Source organism: Salmo salar, chromosome ssa29, assembly GCF_905237065.1.
Source record: "Salmo salar chromosome ssa29, Ssal_v3.1, whole genome shotgun sequence".
Classification (NCBI taxonomy): Eukaryota; Metazoa; Chordata; class Actinopteri; order Salmoniformes; family Salmonidae; genus Salmo; species Salmo salar.
Genome location: NC_059470.1, coordinates 38,961,148 through 38,980,225, shown reverse-complemented (window position 1 = coordinate 38,980,225; position 19,078 = coordinate 38,961,148). Strand labels below are relative to the sequence as shown.

General features: G+C 42.8%; 1 protein-coding gene across 2 annotated transcripts in view; it reads right to left on the bottom strand.

The window, feature by feature from the left end:
* Positions 1–18,509, bottom strand: part of dipk2ab (divergent protein kinase domain 2Ab) — a 90,241-nt gene extending 71,732 nt beyond the window's left edge. Inside the window, exons 1-2 of one of the 2 annotated variants that reach the window (XM_045710747.1) lie at positions 18,355–18,509; positions 17,958–18,071 (exon numbers count right to left, since the gene is read on the bottom strand). The gene's annotated coding sequence lies outside the window, so the exon portion shown is untranslated. The remainder of the gene's footprint in view (positions 1–17,957; positions 18,072–18,354) is intronic. The other variant, XM_014181835.2, reaches the window with a different exon arrangement.
* Positions 18,510–19,078: the final 569 nt, after the last annotated feature.

The following is a 19,078-nucleotide window of genomic DNA, read 5'->3' as shown; positions in this document are numbered from 1 at the left end:
TAGTGCCATGTCGGAACCCCCCCCCCTTTACCTCCAGAACAGCCTGAGTTCTTCGGGGTATGGATTCTACAAGGTATGCCATTCCAACGTTGCTCAATTGGTATCAAGGGACCTAACTCGTGCCAGGAAAACAGTCCCAACCCAGTTACACCACCAGCCTGTTTGATGAAAGTTCATAAAAGTAACAAGTAAAGATAGCCCCTTTACTAATTATTTCACCTCTATGGCCTATTTATTGCCTTACCTCCCTACTCTTCTCCATTTGCACACCCTGTATATAGACTTCTCTATTGTGTTATTGACTGTACGTTTGTTTATCCCATGTGTAACTCTGTGTTGTTGTTTTTGTCACACTGTTTTGCTTTATCTTGGCCAGGTCGCAGTTGTAAATGAGAACTTGTTCTCAACTGGCCTACCTGGTTAAATAAAGGTGAAATAAAGGTGAAATTTAAAAATTTAAAAAAATATATATATATATATATATATATATATATATATATATATATATATATATTTTAAAAGACCTACCAATTAGTTTGTGTTTTTACTGATACCAGTACGTCTTCATGGGGCGCACATAAAGCATGTCTAATGTTGTGGTACATCCTTGTATGTAACAATTGTCAAAGGCAATTGGACTTTTCATGAAAATAAGCCTTTAAAAAAATAAATATATATAATACTCTTGCAAGTAATCAAGTACCAACATCCATGTGGGTATTCAAATATCTGTGCCCATCCCTCATTCAGAGCAGATAAAAACATACAAATAAAAAGCGGAGAGAGATTTTACAGAAATTCCTTTGCATCTGTTGTTCCAATAAATGTGTTTTTGTAATATGTTGCAGATTGTTTAAAATTAGACTAGTCCTTGTGCTTGCAGTTGTATGGTTTGTTAACATTTTAAATCAATGTTGTTTTTGGCATACATTTTAAAAGTGAAAAATCTGAGTCACAGTGAAATTCAGTTACCGTGGAATTGCCCATTTGTGTTACGAATATGGACCTACAGTCACGTGATTAACCTGCTGGATCTACAGTCACGTTATTAACCTGCTGGACCTACAGTCACGTTATTAACCTGCTGGACCTACAGTCACATGATTAACCTGCTGGATCTACAGTCACGTTATTAACCTGCTGGACCTACAGTCACGTTATTAACCTGCTGGACCTACAGTCACGTGATTAACCTGCTGGACCTACAGTCACGTTATTAACCTGCTGGACCTACAGTCACATTATTAACCTGCTGGACCTACAGTCACATGATTAACCTGCTGGACCTACAGTCACGTGATTAACCTGCTGGACCTACAGTCACGTGATTAACCTGCTGGACCTACAGTCACGTGATTAACCTGCTGGATCTACAGTCACGTTATTAACCTGCTGGACCTACAGTCACGTTATTAACCTGCTGGACCTACAGTCACATGATTAACCTGCTGGACCTACAGTCACATGATTAACCTGCTGGACCTACAGTCACGTTATTAACCTGCTGGACCTACAGTCACGTTATTAACCTGCTGGACCTACAGTCACATGATTAACCTGCTGGACCTACAGTCACGTTATTAACCTGCTGGACCTACAGTCACATTATTAACCTGCTGGACCTACAGTCACGTTATTAACCTGCTGGACCTACAGTCACGTGATTAACCTGCTGGACCTACAGTCACGTGATTAACCTGCTGGACCTACAGTCACGTGATTAACCTGCTGGACCTACAGTCACGTGATTAACCTGCTGGACCTACAGTCACATGATTAACCTGCTGGACCTACAGTCACGTGATTAACCTGCTGGACCTACAGTCACGTGATTAACCTGCTGGACCTACAGTCACATGATTAACCTGCTGGACCTACAGTCACATGATTAACCTGCTGGACCTACAGTCACGTTATTAACCTGCTGGACCTACAGTCACATGATTAACCTGCTGGACCTACAGTCACATGATTAACCTGCTGGACCTACAGTCACGTTATTAACCTGCTGGAACTACAGGCACATGATTAACCTGCTGGATCTACAGTCACATTATTAACCTGCTGGATCTAGTCACGTGATTAACCTGCTGGATCTACAGTCACATTATTAACCTGCTGGATCTACAGTCACGTGATTAACCTGCTGGACCTACAGTCACATGATTAACCTGCTGGACCTACAGTCACGTTATTAACCTGCTGGATCTACAGTCACGTTATTAACCTGCTGGATCTACAGTCACGTTATTAACCTGCTGGACCTACAGTCACATTATTAACCTGCTGGACCTACAGTCACATGATTAACCTGCTGACGAGAGAGTAAAATGGATACTAGCCTCCCTCGGCAATCCTGTAAAAGCACTCATATTTCAGGGTGGACATGGTTGATACAAGTCCTTGATTGAATCCAGACCCTGCTCATGGTAATGCAGATGTACTCTGTCTTAAATATAACTGGCAGTGAAACTTAATGCAAAGTTTTCATTTGGACCAACCTCATCCTGCCCACAGAAATTGTGTTTCAAATTAGAGGCTCCAAAGCCCCAAGGTGGAGGGATGGAGGCAATCATTTATATATGTACTCTAGATGACAGTTGTGTTGAACCCACCAGGGCCTCCATCTTGGAATTCCCCCACCATTGTGTTGAACACACAGGGCCTCCATCTTGGAATTCCCCCACCATTGTGTTGAACACACAGGGCCTCCATTTTGGAATTCCCCCACTATTGTGTTGAACACACAGGGCCTCCATTTTGGAATTCCCCCACTATTGTGTTGAACACACAGGGCCTCCATTTTGGAATTCCCCCACTATTGTGTTGAACACACAGGGCCTCCATTTTGGAATTCCCCCACTATTGTGTTGAACACACAGGGCCTCCATTTTGGAATTCCCCCACTATTGTGTTGAACACACAGGGCCTCCATTTTGGAACTCCTCCACCATTGCAAAAAAATATATATATTTTGGAAGCTATAGAAATACATTTTATTAATGTCTACGTTCATTTTTTGCAACGTTTTATTCTATTACAGACATCTAAATGTGTCACAGTTTTGCCCCAGGTCCCCAGCTAACACACCTGACTCCAACAATTACCTAATCATGATCTTCAGTTAAGAATGCAATTTGATTAATCAGCTGTGTTTGCTATTGATGGGGGGAAAGGGTGATACCAATCAGGCCCCTGAGGACTGGAGTTGCCCACCCCTGCTTAAAATGTATACTTTTTTGCAACTGTATTAAATAAAAAAAACAGAAATACCTTATTTTTATAAGTATTCAGACCCTTTTCTATGAGACTCAAAATTGAGCTCAGGTGCATCCTGTTTCCATTGATCATCCTTGAGATGTTTCTACAACTTGGAGTCCACCTGTGGTAAATTCAATTGATTGGACATGATTTGGAAAGGCGCACAGCTGTCTATATAAGGTCCCACAGTTGACAGCGCATGTCAGAGCCAAAACCAAGCCATGAGGTCGAAGGAATTGTCTGTAGAGCTCCGAGACAGGATTGTGTCGAGGTACAGATCTGGGGAAAGGTACCAAACTATTTCTGCAGCATTGAAGGTCCCCAAGAACACAGTGGCCTCCATCATTCTTCAATGGAAGAAGTTTGGAACCACCAATTCTCTTCCTAGAGCTGGCCGCCTGGCCAAATTGAGCAATCGGAGGAGAAGCGCCTAGCTCAGGGAGGTGACCAACAACCTGATGGTCACTCTGACAGAGCTCCAGAGTTCGCTCTGTGGAGATGGGAGAACCTTCCAGAAGGACAACCATCTCTGCAGCACTCCACCAATCAGGCCTTTATGGTAGAGTGGCCAGATGGAAGCCACTCCTCGGTAAAATGCACATGACAGCCCACTTGGAGTTTGCCAAAAGGCACCTAAAGACTCTCAGACCATGAAAGACAATTCTCTGGTCTGATGAAACCAAGATTGAACTCTTTCGCCTGAATGTCAAGCGTCACGTCTGGAGGAAACCTGGCACCATCCCTACGGTGAAGCATGGTGGTGGCAGCATCATGCTGTGGGGATGTTTTTCAGCGCCAGGGACTGGGAGACTATTCAGGATCGAGGGAAAGATGAACGGAGGAATGTACAAAGAGATACTTGAAGAAAACCAGCTCCAGAGCGCTCAGGACCTCAGACTGGGGCGAAGGTTCAGCTAACAGGACAATGACCCTAAGCACACAGCCAAGACAATGCAGGAGTGACTTCAGGGCAAGTTTCTGAATGTCATTGAGTGGCGCAGCCAGAGTCCGGACTTGAACATCTCTGGAGAGACCTGAAAATAGCTGTGCAGCGACACTCCCCATCCAACCTGACAGAGCTTGAGAGGATCTGCAGAGAAGAATGGGAGAAACTCCCCAAATACAGGTGTGCCAAGCTTGTAGCGTCCAACCCAAGAAGACTCAAGGCTGTAATCACTGCCAACGGTGCTTCAACAAAGTACTGAATAAAAGGGTCTGAATACTTATGTAAATGTAATATGTTCTGAAAAAAAATATATATATATACACTGCTCAAAAAATAAAGGGAACACTTAAACAACACAATGTAACTCCAAGTCAATCACACTTCTGTGAAATCAAACTGTCCACTTAGGAAGCAACACTGATTGACAATAAATTTCACATGCTGTTGTGCAAATGGAATAGACAACAGGTGGAAATTATAGGCAATTAGCAAGACACCCCCAATAAAGGAGTGGTTCTGCAGGTGGTGACCATAGACCACTTCTCAGTTCCTATGCTTCCTGGCTGATGTTTTGGTCACTTTTGAATGCTGGCGGTGCTTTCACTCTAGTGGTAGCATGAGACGGAGTCTACAACCCATACAAGTGGCTCAGGTAGTGCAGCTCATCCAGGATGGCACATCAATGCGAGCTGTGGCAAGAAGGTTTGCTGTGTCTGTCAGCGTAGTGTCCAGAGCATGGAGGCGCTACCAGGAGACAGGCCAGTACATCAGGAGACGTGGAGGAGGCCGTAGGAGGGCAACAACCCAGCAGCAGGACCGCTACCTCCGCCTTTGTGCAAGGAGGAGCAGGAGGAGCACTGCCAGAGCCCTGCAAAATGACCTCCAGCAGGCCACAAATGTGCATGTGTCTGCTCAAACGGTCAGAAACAGACTCCATGAGGGTGGTATGAGGGCCCGACGTCCACAGGTGGGGGTTGTGCTTACAGCCCAACACCGTGCAGAACGTTTGGCATTTGCCAGAGAACACCAAGATTGGCAAATTCGCCACTGGCGCCCTGTGCTCTTCACAGATGAAAGCAGGTTCACACTGAGCACGTGACAGACGTGACAGAGTCTGGAGACGCCGTGGAGAACGTTCTGCTGCCTGCAACATCCTCCAGCATGACTGGTTTGGCGGTGGGTCAGTTATGGTGTGGGGTGGCATTTCCTTGGGGGGCCGCACAGCCCTCCATGTGCTCGCCAGAGGTAGCCTGACTGCCATTAGGTACCGAGATGAGATCCTCAGACCCCTTGTGAGACCATATGCTGGTGCGGTTGGCCCTGGGTTCCTCCTAATGCAAGACAATGCTAGACCTCATGTGGCTGGAGTGTGTCAGCAGTTCCTGTAAGAGGAAGGCATTGATGCTATGGACTGGCCCGCCCGTTCCCCAGACCTGAATCCAATTGAGCACATCTGGGACATCATGTCTCGCTCCATCCACCAACGCCACGTTGCACCACAGACTGTCCAGGAGTTGGCGGATGCTTTAGTCCAGGTCTGGGAGGAGATCCCTCAGGAGACCATCCGCCACCTCATCAGGAGCATGCCCAAGCGTTGTAGGGAGGTCATACAGGCACGTGGAGGCCACACACACTACTGAGCCTCATTTTGACTTGTTTTAAGGACATTACATCAAAGTTGGATCAGCCTGTAGTGTGGTTTTCCACTTTAATTTTGAGTGTGACTCCAAATCCAGACCTCCATGGGCTGATAAATTGGATTTCCATTGATTATTTTTGTGTGATTTTGTTGTCAGCACATTCAACTATGTAAAGAAAAAAGTATTTAATAAGATTATTTCTTTCATTCAGATCTAGGATGTGTTGTTTAAGTGTTCCCTTTATTTTTTTGAGCAGTGTATATATATATATATATATTTTTTTTTATAATACATTTTTCTTTGTCATTATGGGGTATGAAATGAAACACTAAATGTGGGATGCATTTATGAGAATGAAGTGGTCAAAATTCTGCTAGTCAGGGCACATTTCATCCTGTCAACAATGGAAGTAAGGCTGCAGTGGATCCCGACCAACAACACAGACATAAAGTACCACAACGATCAGCAGCAGAGAGAGCATGATCAGGGCTTCACCAGGTACGTTAAAGAGCCAACTTACTACCTCTATGCTAACGTTAACTAGCTACAGAGCTACCGCATTTAGCTCACATCTGCCATCTAAATAACACTGACTAACTCTAAAGTAACCATGTTTGTCAGTAGCTTCCGGTAGCTAACTGTTGGTGCTGTGGTACTAGAGCAGAAGTGCCACTCATTCCATTGAGGGCATATTTATTTATTTATTTATTTATTTATATATATATATATATATATATATCATGTTTTAACTCGGCAAGTCAGTTAAAAACAAAATGTACAATGACAGCCCGGATGACGTTGGCCCAATTGTGCACCGCCCAATCACGGCCGGTAGTGATACAGCCTGGAATCGAACCAGGGTCTGTAGTGGACGCTTCTTGCACTGACATGCAGTGCCTTAGACGGCTTCGCCACTCAAGAGCCAAAAAAAAAAAGGTGTCCGCAGGTTTTTCCTTTTATATTAAGACAGTGAGTCAGTGACCTTAATTCATCAATCACGTACAGAGGAAGAGAGAGAAAACCTGAAAGCCCTCCGTAGAATGACTGACACATGTCCTAGAGATAGGCTTGTACTACGGGGAAATAAGTCATTTTGGTCACGACGGAGGTCAATGTTTGGCTGGGGACAAAACTGTGTTTGTGTGTGCGTGGCTGGCAGGCAGGCTAAACCGAAATGTGACTCTTTGGCCATGTATTAGATTGTGAATCTGTTGGCATTTACGGACAACAACTAAAAAGGCCAGGTTCTCCTTAGAGGGGCAGATTGCAGATTTTTTTGATCAAAGTTTAATTTTTGATCTTAGGATCAAGGTTGTCATCTGGTCAGCTTGATATCCCCTTCCTCCATTTCTGAATTCATTTTGTGGCTATTTCTTGCTAGCTGTCAAAATAAGTGAGCTAGATGTTTGCGTATGTCGATAACATAGCCAAGTTTGTCACTGGTATGATCTTGTATCCTAAACCTAGCCAGCTGGCCAGCGATAATCACAAGACGGAGAAAATAATTCACTTTAAGTTTCATCTGCTGCTTGCTTGATAATGTTCACTCAAATACATTTTTACACATGTAATTAATGAAATGAGATGTTTATATTCTATTAAAAAAATTAAAAAAAAGTGTGAGTCATCAAAATTACGATCTTGAGTTCGGGCCTTTCCGTCAGTTAATTAATAGTTAGTTAGTTAGTTAGTTAGTTAGTTAGTTAACATACAGCACCAACTACATACATACTACCTGGACTTTAAGGGCCCTTACAGTAGTATTAGTGAGGGAACACTGTTTGGAGTGAGTGCAAAATTACCTCTAACAGAACTACTGCCGGAAAAGAAGACCAGTTTCAGACTCACACGGGGCTCTCTGAATGTACGTACGGCGCTACTGAATGAATGCTGAGAACGGAAAGCAGGAGAGAAAGAACCGGAATCAAAGAAGAGCCTGACTCCTCACACAAGGGAAAATGAGTCGAGTGTTCAGAGCGGAGAGTTTGAGAGTTCGGCGGATGTTAGAGGAGACACAAAACGTCTCATTACCAAGACGAGACGAGACACCAGAAGAACAGAGAGGCAACACGTCACGACGGCTTTAAAACACAATGACAACAGGGTAACAACGATGGAAAAGGAGGAGAGGGGAGAATAGGTGCATAATTGACTTCCTGTCTGAAGAAACCAATCTTTTAAATTAGGCAGTATGACCCGAATAGAGAGAAGTAAAAGGGCTGTGTGAATGAGAAACACCCCAGGACCAGATAACAGCATGTAGGGCTATTCCTAACCATTCCCCCTCACAGAGTCAGGCAGTCATAAACTTTATGCTTATATCATAGAACCAGGGAGAGAGGCCAGGGAGAGGCCAGGGAGAGGCCAGGAGAGGCCAGGGAGAGGCCAGAGAGAGACAAGGGAGAGGCCAGGGAGGAGAGGCCAGGGAGAGGCCAGGGAGAGGCCAGGAGAGGCCAGAGAGGACCAGAGAAACCAAAACCAGAGAGAGACCAGAGAGAGACCAGGGAGAGACCAGGGAGAGACCAGAGAGAGACCAGAGAGAGCCAGAGAGACCAGAGAGAGACCAGGGAGAGACCAGAGAGAGACCAGGGAGAGACCAGAGAGAGACCAGAGAGAGACCAGGGACCATTTCCCCTCACAGAGTCAGGCAGTCTCTCTGAGAGAGGAAAGAACAAACCAGGAAACCAGAGAGAGACAGAAGAGACCAGAGAGAGACCAGGGAGAGACCAGAGAGAGACCAGAGAGAGACCAGAGAGAGACCAGGGACCATTTCCCCTCACAGAGTCAGGCAGTCTCTCTGAGAGAGATGGAGAGAGAGACAGAGAGAGAGACATAGAGAGATGGGGGGGAGAGAGAGAGAGATGGGGGGAGAGAGAGAGATGGGGAGAGAGAGAGCTGGAGAGCTCTCTCTCTCCACCATCTCTCTCTCTCCACTCTCTCTCTCCCCATCTCTTTAAAATGACTGCAGAGAGCTGGAGAGAGAGAGAGCTGGAGAGAGAGAAAACAAGTTAATCAGTCATGGCAACAACAACAAAGTGCTGAAAACATGTTGTTTGACTATTTAAAAAGATGTGAACATGATAAAGGAAGAAGAATGAAGCAGTTTTGGTGCAGGTACAGCCAACTAGAGTTACCTACACTAGCCACAATAATACATATACACACGCATTTGGAAAGTATTCAGACAACTGAATTATTTTGCACATTTTGTTTACATTACAGCTTTATTCTAAAATTGATTTTAAAATTATTTTCAAAACTGATCTTTTTTTTATTTTATTATTTTTACTGATCAATCTTCACACAATACCCCATAATGTCAAAGTAAAAACAGGCTTAGAAATTAAATGCATTTAAAAAAAAAAAAATGCATATACTTTACATAAAGCACCAGTCAAAAGTTTGGACACACCTACTCATTCAAGGGTTTTTCTTTCCTACTATTTTCCACTTTAAAACTATATAAGAACACATATGGAATCATGTAGTAAACAAAAAAAAGTGTTAAATCAAAATATATATTTTAGATTCTTCAAAGTAGCCACGCTTTGCCAAGAGTACGCAAAGCTGTCATCAAGGAAAAGAGTGGCTACTTAGAAGAATATAACATATGTTTTGATTTGTTTAACACTTGTTTGGTTACTACATGATTCCATATGTGTTATTTCATAGTTTTAATGTGGAAAATAGTAGAAAAGAAAAACCCTTGAATGAGTAGGTGTGTCCAAACTTTTGACTGGTACTGTATACACATATCGATACTGGACTCACATATCAATATCACATCATAAAAAAATTATATTGCAATATATAACTATCACATTTTTTCCCCCACCTATCACTAATGGTCCCAGCGCCCCCTGCCTAGCTTCAATCACATTGTGCTGCGAGAGCTGGAATGAAAAACTACAGTTGCCAAGGTTATCGACTTGGGGAATCAATAATGTTAGATCACAACAACAACAAAAATGATTTCATCCACAGACAGATCGAGAGAGAAAGCCCAGTTCGCTCCTCCAGCTAGCCTCCTAGCCTCAAACACTGATGGATGGGAGGAGGAGACAGGAACACGCGCCTAATTGAAAATTGAGTGCTCCAAATATAAGCAGCAATCAGCAACGTCCCAAACAAGCACGGTTTCATTCATCTCCCGCTTGAACTCAAATAAACAGCAGATTTAATGAGAATATCATTGTAGCCATTGGCTCTCAAGACATCTGCTGCTTTAAAACTGGCACAGTTTAGCAGTTTGGGACGAGAGAGGACCCAGTGAGCAAAAGTTTGTCTTTTAGACGTTGGCGTGCGAGCACCATGAATTGGTCAACAGTTGAAGTCTGAAGTTTATATCCACTTAGGTTGGAATCATTAAAACTCCTTTTTCAACCACTCCACAAATGTCTTGTTAACAAACTATAGTTTTGGCAAGTCGGTTAGGACATCTACTTTGTGCATGACACAAGTCATTTTTCCAACAATTGTTTACAGACAGATTATTTCACTTAAAATTCACTGTATCACAATTCCAGTGGGTCAGAAGTTCACATACACTAAGTTGACTGTGCCTTTAAACAGCTTGGAAAATTCCAGAAAATGATGTCATGGCTTTAGAAGCTTCTGATAGGCTAATTGACATAATTTCAGTCAATTGGAGGTGTACCTGTGGATGCATTTCAAGGCCTACCTTCAAACTCAGCGCCTCTTTGCTTGACATCATGGGAAAAATCTAAAGAAATCAGCCAAGACCTCAGAAAACAAATTGTAGACCTCCACAAGTCTGGTTCATCCTTGGGAGCAATTTCCAAACACCTGAAGGTACCACGTTCATCTGTACAAACAATAGTACGCAAGAATAAACACCATGGGACCACGCAGCCGTCATACCTCAGAAAGGAGACACGTTCTGTCTCCTAGAGATGAACGTACTTTGGTGCGAAAAGTGCAAATCAATCCCAGAACAACAGCAAAGGACCTTGTGAAGATGCTGGAGGAAACAGGTACAAAAGTATCTATATCCACAGTAAAATGATTTGTTTGGCTAAGGTGTACATTACAGATGTATTTGGTCAAATGTATTTGGCTAAGGTGTATGTAAACTACCCGACTTCAACTGTATTAAATGCCTGCAGATGAACTAAGAAGGGTCAAAGTTTAAGTTTGTACTAAAACGGCTAGATGAATATCAGTACCCCAATCTGTCATATAGCACCAAGTCAACCTCGCCTGTGTAGCTGGACTACCAGTGAAACGTCTGTTTTTAATCCGTCATTACAGATCAACTGCATCTGTAGCCTTAAAACATCCGTCTGACAGACAGTATTATGGAGCTTTCCTTAATACATTATAGTCTAATCAGGGAATTAACTTCTTCTTGGAAGATCATCAGCATTCATTCCCCAGATAATACATTACATAGGCTATGTATTATGCATTTCAATCTCTCTGTACCCACGGACATGCACTACATCCCTTCATGTCAAGCTCATACTTTCACCAAGGTAGGTACAGTGAAATGGAATATGAAGGAAGACAAAACAGTAACACCAACATAACTCCTCCAGGAGGAAAACATTGACCCTATTCTGAGTTGTCAGAACTCTTCCAGGAGGAAAACACTGACCCTATTCTGAGTTGTCAGAACTCTTCCAGGAGGAAAACACTGACCCTATTCTGAGTTGTCAGAACTCTTCCAGGAGGAAAACACTGACCCTATTCTGAGTTGTCAGAACTCTTCCAGGAGGAAAACACTGACCCTATTCTGAGTTGTCAGAACTCTTCCAGGAGGAAAACATTGACCCTATTCTGAGTTGTCAGAACTCTTCCAGGAGGAAAACACTGACCCTATTCTGAGTTGTCAGAACTCTTCCAGGAGGAAAACACTGACCCTATTCTGAGTTGTCAGAACTCTTCCAGGAGGAAAACATTGACCCTATTCTGAGTTGTCAGAACTCTTCCAGGAGGAAAACATTGACCCTATTCTGAGTTGTCAGAACTCTTCCAGGAGGAAAACATTGACCCTATTCTGAGTTGTCAGAACTCTTCCAGGAGGAAAACACTGACCCTATTCTGAGTTGTCAGAACTCTTCCAGGAGGAAAACATTGACCTATTCTGAGTTGTCAGAGGGAGTGTAATGTTAACTAATGTTTATTTCTCTTTTGTTTGCTGACTATTTCATTCGCTTTGGCAATGTAAACATATGTTTCCCATGCCAATAAAGCCATTTGAATTGAGAGAGAGAGAGAGAGACAGAGGGCGATAGAGGGTGGGCGAGAGAGGGTGGGCGAGAGAGAGAGGGTAAGAACGAAGAGAGAGAGAGAGAGAGAGAGAGAGTGAGAGAGTGAGAGAGTGAGAGAGAGAGAGAGAGTAGCACCAGACTTAGCTGAACACATCAGCGTACTTTTATAGTTGACTGGCCAGTGAACCCAGCAACACAAAAAGCTCTCTGTTAGTTTCCCTCCCTGTTGCGGAATAACTATTGTTAGTTCTCTACCCACTGAGCTGTTAAGACATATTTTTAAAAGGCTCCCAATACAGACGAATGACCTGTAATAAGCACAGCAACCAATGTTCCTTCCTATTTAGAAATTAGACAGAAATGTGCACTTACTTAATAATCTGGTCTAGAAGGCGATTACAGAAAAAAATTATTGGTAAACATGCACTTACGCTGATATTGGTAATAGCAGTTATAAAAAAAAAAAATTCTAAGCGAGATTTTCAGTCTGATTGGAGCCCACATGCACGCACGAAAACACACAGAGACACGATTAAGAGATTAATATAAAAGCTCATCTGCAATCGAATTCGAGGTCGGCTCTGTGGAATCCTGTTACGTTGTTCTAAGCGTCCGAAACCTGTGCCAAGAAATTCGAAACCAATTTGTGAGGCAGTGTGTTCCTTCTTGCCATGCAAGCACGGCTGTTTCTTCAAAATGGCAGCATGTTTCCCAGTCGAAACCTTTCGCACGTGTATTATGAAAACATTGTGACGTTTTGTCATTTTGGTGTTCGGCAGGTTTTCGGCTGTTTGTGCACACATTTGTCCTTGATGCAAGTTGAAGTTCAGTAACCTGGACTCCTGAGTGGCGCAGCGGTCTAAGGCACTGCATCTCAGTGCTAGAGGCGTCACTACAGTCCCTGGTTCGATTCCAGGCTGTATCACAGCGGTCTAAGGCACTGCATCTCAGTGCTAGAGGCGTCACTACAGTCCCTGGTTCGATTCCAGGCTGTATCACAACCGGCCGTGATTGGGAGTCCCAGTCCCCAGCGTCTTCCGGGTTTGGCCGGGGTAGGCCGTCATTGTAAATAAGAATTTGTTCATAACTGACTTGCCTAGATAAGGTCACATATACACACACTGACCAAAAAGTCATGCCCGTTCGGGTCGTCGCTACGGAACGCCCGTTCGGGTCGTCGCTACGGTTCGGGTCGTCGCTACGGTTCGGGTCGTCGCTACGGAACGCCCGTTCGGGTCGTCGCTACGGAACGCCCGTTCGGGTCGTCGCTACGGAACGCCCGTTTGGGTCTTTGCGTGTCAAAAAAAGATATACGCCAAATAAGCTTGTTGACGAATCAGGACCTGAATATGATGTCACATAATAATTTAACGCGATGATGAATTTTATAGTTATTACACATTGATTACACCATCACTCGTATTTCATATGTCACAACGATTCATCGATATGTCTGCTATGATGCTGGTAAAGTTGTCTCGCGCAGCTACGGTGCTGGTCATAAAGAAAGCTAGCTAGCGCATAGATGCAAACAATGTTCTTCCCCAAAAACAAAGCAAAACGACGTCTGTTTCAGTAGCTATAGTTAGCTAGCTAACTATATAGCTAGTCATCATCTAAAATAACCCTAATTTACAAGACAGTTCTTATTTGATTAATGGTGGTCGGACCCATCTATGTGAAGCTAGCCACAGTAAGGATTAGCCACAATAGTGGACTTTGCAGTTAGACTTCAAAATAAAAGTTTGGCATAATTCTACTATTTGTATTCATTTGCATCACTGTCAATGGCATCATTTTATTTTGAAGGCAAACCGCAAATTCCACTATTGTGCCTAATCTTTATTGTGGCTAGCTTCACAACACATAACCCGATCCGGTCGAGCCTCACAAGCCAGATGAAGCTAGCTGGCTGCTTAAAACGTTAGTTTTGGGAAACAGGGTTAAGTAGCTGGCTAGCTATTTATTTTCATGAACTTAAGTTCAATTTTAATAGGTGAACAACAAGTGGCAACCTAGCTAATTACTTACTCACAAGGATTCCTAAATCATTGTTAAGTATAATGAAAATGTCTGTAGTTTCTACTGGTCATTGTTTTCAGGCTGGTTGTATTGGTGCTAGCTAGGTACCAAGCTAAAGCTAGCTACCCCAGAAGTTGCGGTCTAACAAATGGCGCTTTATTACAAACGCGGTATTGTAAACGCATCGTTCGTAGCCGGTGTTTGCAGACTTTTTTTGTACAGCTTTGACAGTGCTACTGTATCTTTTTGGCACGTAAAGACTCAAACGGCGTTCCATAGTCGTGAAGCTAATAGCAGTGACGCTATTACTGTGTAACTCCGGTAGGGAAACATCCGAAAAATAGCGCACTTGTTAGTGTGTACCGGTGCTCGACCAGTCGGCAAAAGCCAACATCATCCACGACAGAGAACGGTTGATTGTCAAGGGCAATGAATTCCATTATCTTGACTTTAATGGATTTCGCCTTTGAGTCGTCGTCTCGCTGAAATGTTCTTACTCTTTCAAATGACTGCTGGACTTGTTGACTGTTCGACCCACACAGCAGACATTGTGGACTAGGTTAGGACGTGTAGCGCAACATTTTACGTGGCGTCATTACGTCATGTACCTACGTTATATAGGTATGCACGTAAACTTCGACATCGGTTTTACACTTTTCTTTTTTATCTAGACATCAGCCGATCCGAAATATTGTGCATGTTGATATTACAGAACCAACAGATCCACAGATGATGCAATCTCTATTGCTGTCCCCACTGGCCTTTCCCACCTGGACAAAAGGAACACCTATGTGAGAATGCTATTCATTGACTACAGCTCAGCGTTCAACACCATAGTGCCCTCAAAGCTCATCAATAAGCTAAGGACCCTGGGACTAAACACCTCCCTCTGTAACTGGATCCTGGACTTCCTGACGGGCCGCCCCCAGGTGGGGAGGGTGGGTAACAACACATCCGTCACACTGATCCTCAACATGGGGGCCCCTCAGGCGTGCGTGCTTAGTCCCCTCCTGTACTCCCTGTTCACTCATGACTGCACGGCCAGGCACGACTCCAACACCATCATTAAGTTTGTTGATGACACAACACTGGTAGGCCTGATCACCGACAAGACGGCCTATAGAGAGGAGGTCAGAGACCTGACTGTGGTGCCAGGACAACAACCTCTCCCTCAACGTGATCAAGACAAAGGAGATGATTGTGGACTACAGGAAAAGGAGGGCCGAGCACTTCCCCATTCTCATCGACGGGGCTGTAGTGGAGCAGGTTGAGAGCTTCAAGTTCCTTGGCGTCCACATCACCAACAAACACACCAAGACAGTCGTGAAGAGGGCACGACAAAACCTATTCCCCCTCAGGAGACTGAAAATATTTGGCATGGGTCTTCAGATCCTCAAAAGGTTCTACAGCTGCACCATCGAGAGCATCCTGACGGGTTGCATCACTGCCTGGTACGGCAACTGCTCGGCCTCCGACCGCAAGGCACTACAGAGGGTAGTGCGTATGGCCCATTACCGGTACCCCCTGTATATAGCCTCCACATTGACTCTGTACCGGTACCCCCTGTATATAGCCTCCACATTGACTCTGTACCGGTACCCCCTGTATATAGCCTCCACATTGACTCTGTCCCGGCAACCCCTGTATATAGCCTCCACATTGACTCTGTACCGGTACCCCCTGTATATAGCCTCCACATTGACTCTGTACCGGTACCCCCTGTATATAGCCTCCACATTGACTCTGTACCGGTACCCCCTGTATATAGCCTCCACATTGACTCTGTCCCGGCAACCCCTGTATATAGCCTCCACATTGACTCTGTACCGGTACCCCCTGTATATAGCCTCCACATTGACTCTGTACCAGTACCCCCTGTATATAGCCTCCACATTGACTCTGTCCCGGCAACCCCTGTATATAGCCTCCACATTGACTCTGTACCGGTACCCCCTGTATATAGCCTCCACATTGACTCTGTACCAGTACCCCCTGTATATAGCCTCCACATTGACTCTGTACCGGTACCCCCTGTATATAGCCTCCACATTGACTCTGTCCCGGCAACCCCTGTATATAGCCCTGCAATTGTTATTTACTGCTGCTCTTAAATTATTTGTTATTCTTATCTCTTACTTTTTGGGGGGTATTTTCTTAAAACTGCATTGTTGGTTAAGGGCTTGCAAGTCAGCATTTCACTGTAACGTCTACCTACACCTGTTGTATTCGGTGCATGTGACAAATACAATTTGATTTGCAATTGTGTTCCATGATAATAATATAACCAGTTGAGATTACGGTTTCAATAAATTAATCTTAAAATGGCAATTGTATTTTATTGACTGAATAATACATGAGGCAATTTAACAATTAGGATTATTATTTTTTTTTTTTAAATCTGTAATGGTTCTGTGATGAATTATGTATAGTTGTGCACTGTTGGCATTTCGATAAATGAGCATATCTTTTCTTTCCGGGGGGGGTCCTAAGCGCCCGATTTTTCTTTCCATTCTGAGTACTCAAAAATCATGCGAGTACCAGAACAGTAAGAATAATATATATAATATATAGTTGGAAGGAACTATGGACGGAATTCTTCAATTAACTGTTTGTTGTAGCGCTGTGCGATTTAGTGATTTTTTTATTTTTATTTTGTTTGGTTTCGGGTTAACATTGCATTGTGGGTTGAATGTTGTAACACAGAATAAAACAAGTCGTATAAAAGTTCCATGATGGTAGTGACTGTCCATTACTGCTCATCACTTATTCACATCACTTTAATACATTATTTCAGTTGCGTATATATATATATTATATTTGTTTTATTTGATGACTTTATAATTTCATTCCAAGTCATCATCTCATGTCTATAGAGCTGCTGTCTGACAAAAAAAAAACACTTATTTTAGTAGTTCTCTAAAGTAAATAAGACATACTTTTATGACTGCTGAATACCAACTATCAAATCACTCAAATCATCGTCTTTTTACCTAGCAGGGGTAAAAGAAGCAGACCGTACAAGTAGGAGCACAATGAATTATGGTCAGTCTAGTTAATTGCCACTTTTCTGCACTAAACTATGTTGAACGTTGGCCTGTTGGAAACTATCTACAACTCCCTACTACAGTTCAGGATTGACCGGATGCATCTCTGGAGAAACCGTGTAGCGTGGGAGGGTTAGCACTAGTTATGGAGATATGACTAGTTTTCCTGTACATTTCTCACTTGAGAAATACTGCACCAAAACACCTTTACATGTAAAATTGTGCAACCAAGACCTTGCAGATAAAAAAATTAATAAAAAATGAATTACAGATTTCTTGATTTATCTGAGATTAATTTAGACTGTTTTAATGAAGTGTACACTGCTATATTGTTGCTACGGTGTCTCACGAGGGACTAACAGTAATATTGTCACTTTTTCCTTCACATTTTTCAAGCCAAAGTCTTTTAAGGGAGTAATGCACAGACATTCACCTAACCGAGTAAACCAAACCCATGTATGCGGACACCATTAGACAACGTTACCGTTGAAGAAGTTGCAACGGTATCAACAGTATACATCGCTGATTAATATATGACATTAGGCTACAGGATCATTTAGTAAATGAACTATTTTTCCTCCCCTAAAAGCAAATTAGGCTAATTGATTGGAAGACCTTCGGATGATTTAGTTATTAGTCCATTTCACGATAAGGACACTGAATAATGTTTTTTACTATGGAAGTTATTCTTTGCAACAAGAGGCAGTCTACTATCAAATGTCACTGGAAAACAACATTATACGTCTACTCTAATGTTGATTTGGAAAAGTCATGTATTGAGAGAAAAAAAAGAGAAATCAGCGAAACAAACCTGTACGACTTTCTTGGTTTTTTATAGTCTGAGCGGTGGATCGCTTAGTGTTTCAGTTTGTATGGATCCTTCTTCTTTAAAGTTGCAGCGACAATCTCCACGGCAGATCACTTACTTTGTTAAAAAAAAAAAACACATGTTTATTTCCGTGCACGATATAAATCTCTACTGAGTACAAAAAAATAAAGCTTCCCATTCAGACCCGCATTGAAACTAGCCAGCTAGCCTGCTAGCTTGTGAAATAAACAGTTGTGTGATTTTGGTTCTTAAAATAACTCTTTCGTCTTAGCGGATGTTTCAGATTGTCCACCGCCGTTACGTTTTTTTCCCCCACAAACTGTACTAATATCCGCGATGTGCATTAGTATCCATATTCATCCGGTTTCCGCGTACTCACATTATATATATGTCCTGTCTCTGTATCCAGCCCGTTCACTCCTCTCCAACATTACCACAATAGATTCTGTTCCGACTTTTTTTCCAACACCAAACGTTTAGTATTTCCGACAGTGGTTGTCACTTTGCGACATGGCTGCTGATGCCAAAGAGTATCTATTATATTGACAAGATAGTCGAGTGACCTCGTTTCTACTCAAGGAAATACACAGTCCTGAAAAGATGGAAGGCAGGCGTGAAGAGGCGAGATCAGGTGGGACCATTCTAGTCAAACAGAGAGCAGATACGCGTGTGAACAACAGATACAAATACGTTTTTGTTTTTTTTCAGCGAGGTAAAATTAGTATTGTGATATTATGTGAATATTCGGTTATTTTGTCAATAGCTATTGAATCATGCATGTTATGACTATGAAAATTGCATGTTTTGAATCACGGAAGCATGGAGAACCAGCCACACCTTTTTGTTGTTTAATTGTTTTTTGTTTTAAATTAACATTTTGTATTTCAATTTTCAATAGCTATTAAGCAAAGCCTTCTATGACTTTGACAATTAGATATTCTGAATCAAGGAAGATGGAGAACAATCAACACTTTTTTTTTTTCATAGATGTTATTTGTATTTTTTCTTCCGGATTTCAATCTTCAATAGTGCTTAAACAAAGTGTGCCATGACTATTAAAATAATATATTCTGAATATGGGTAAGATGAAGCACAATTCACAA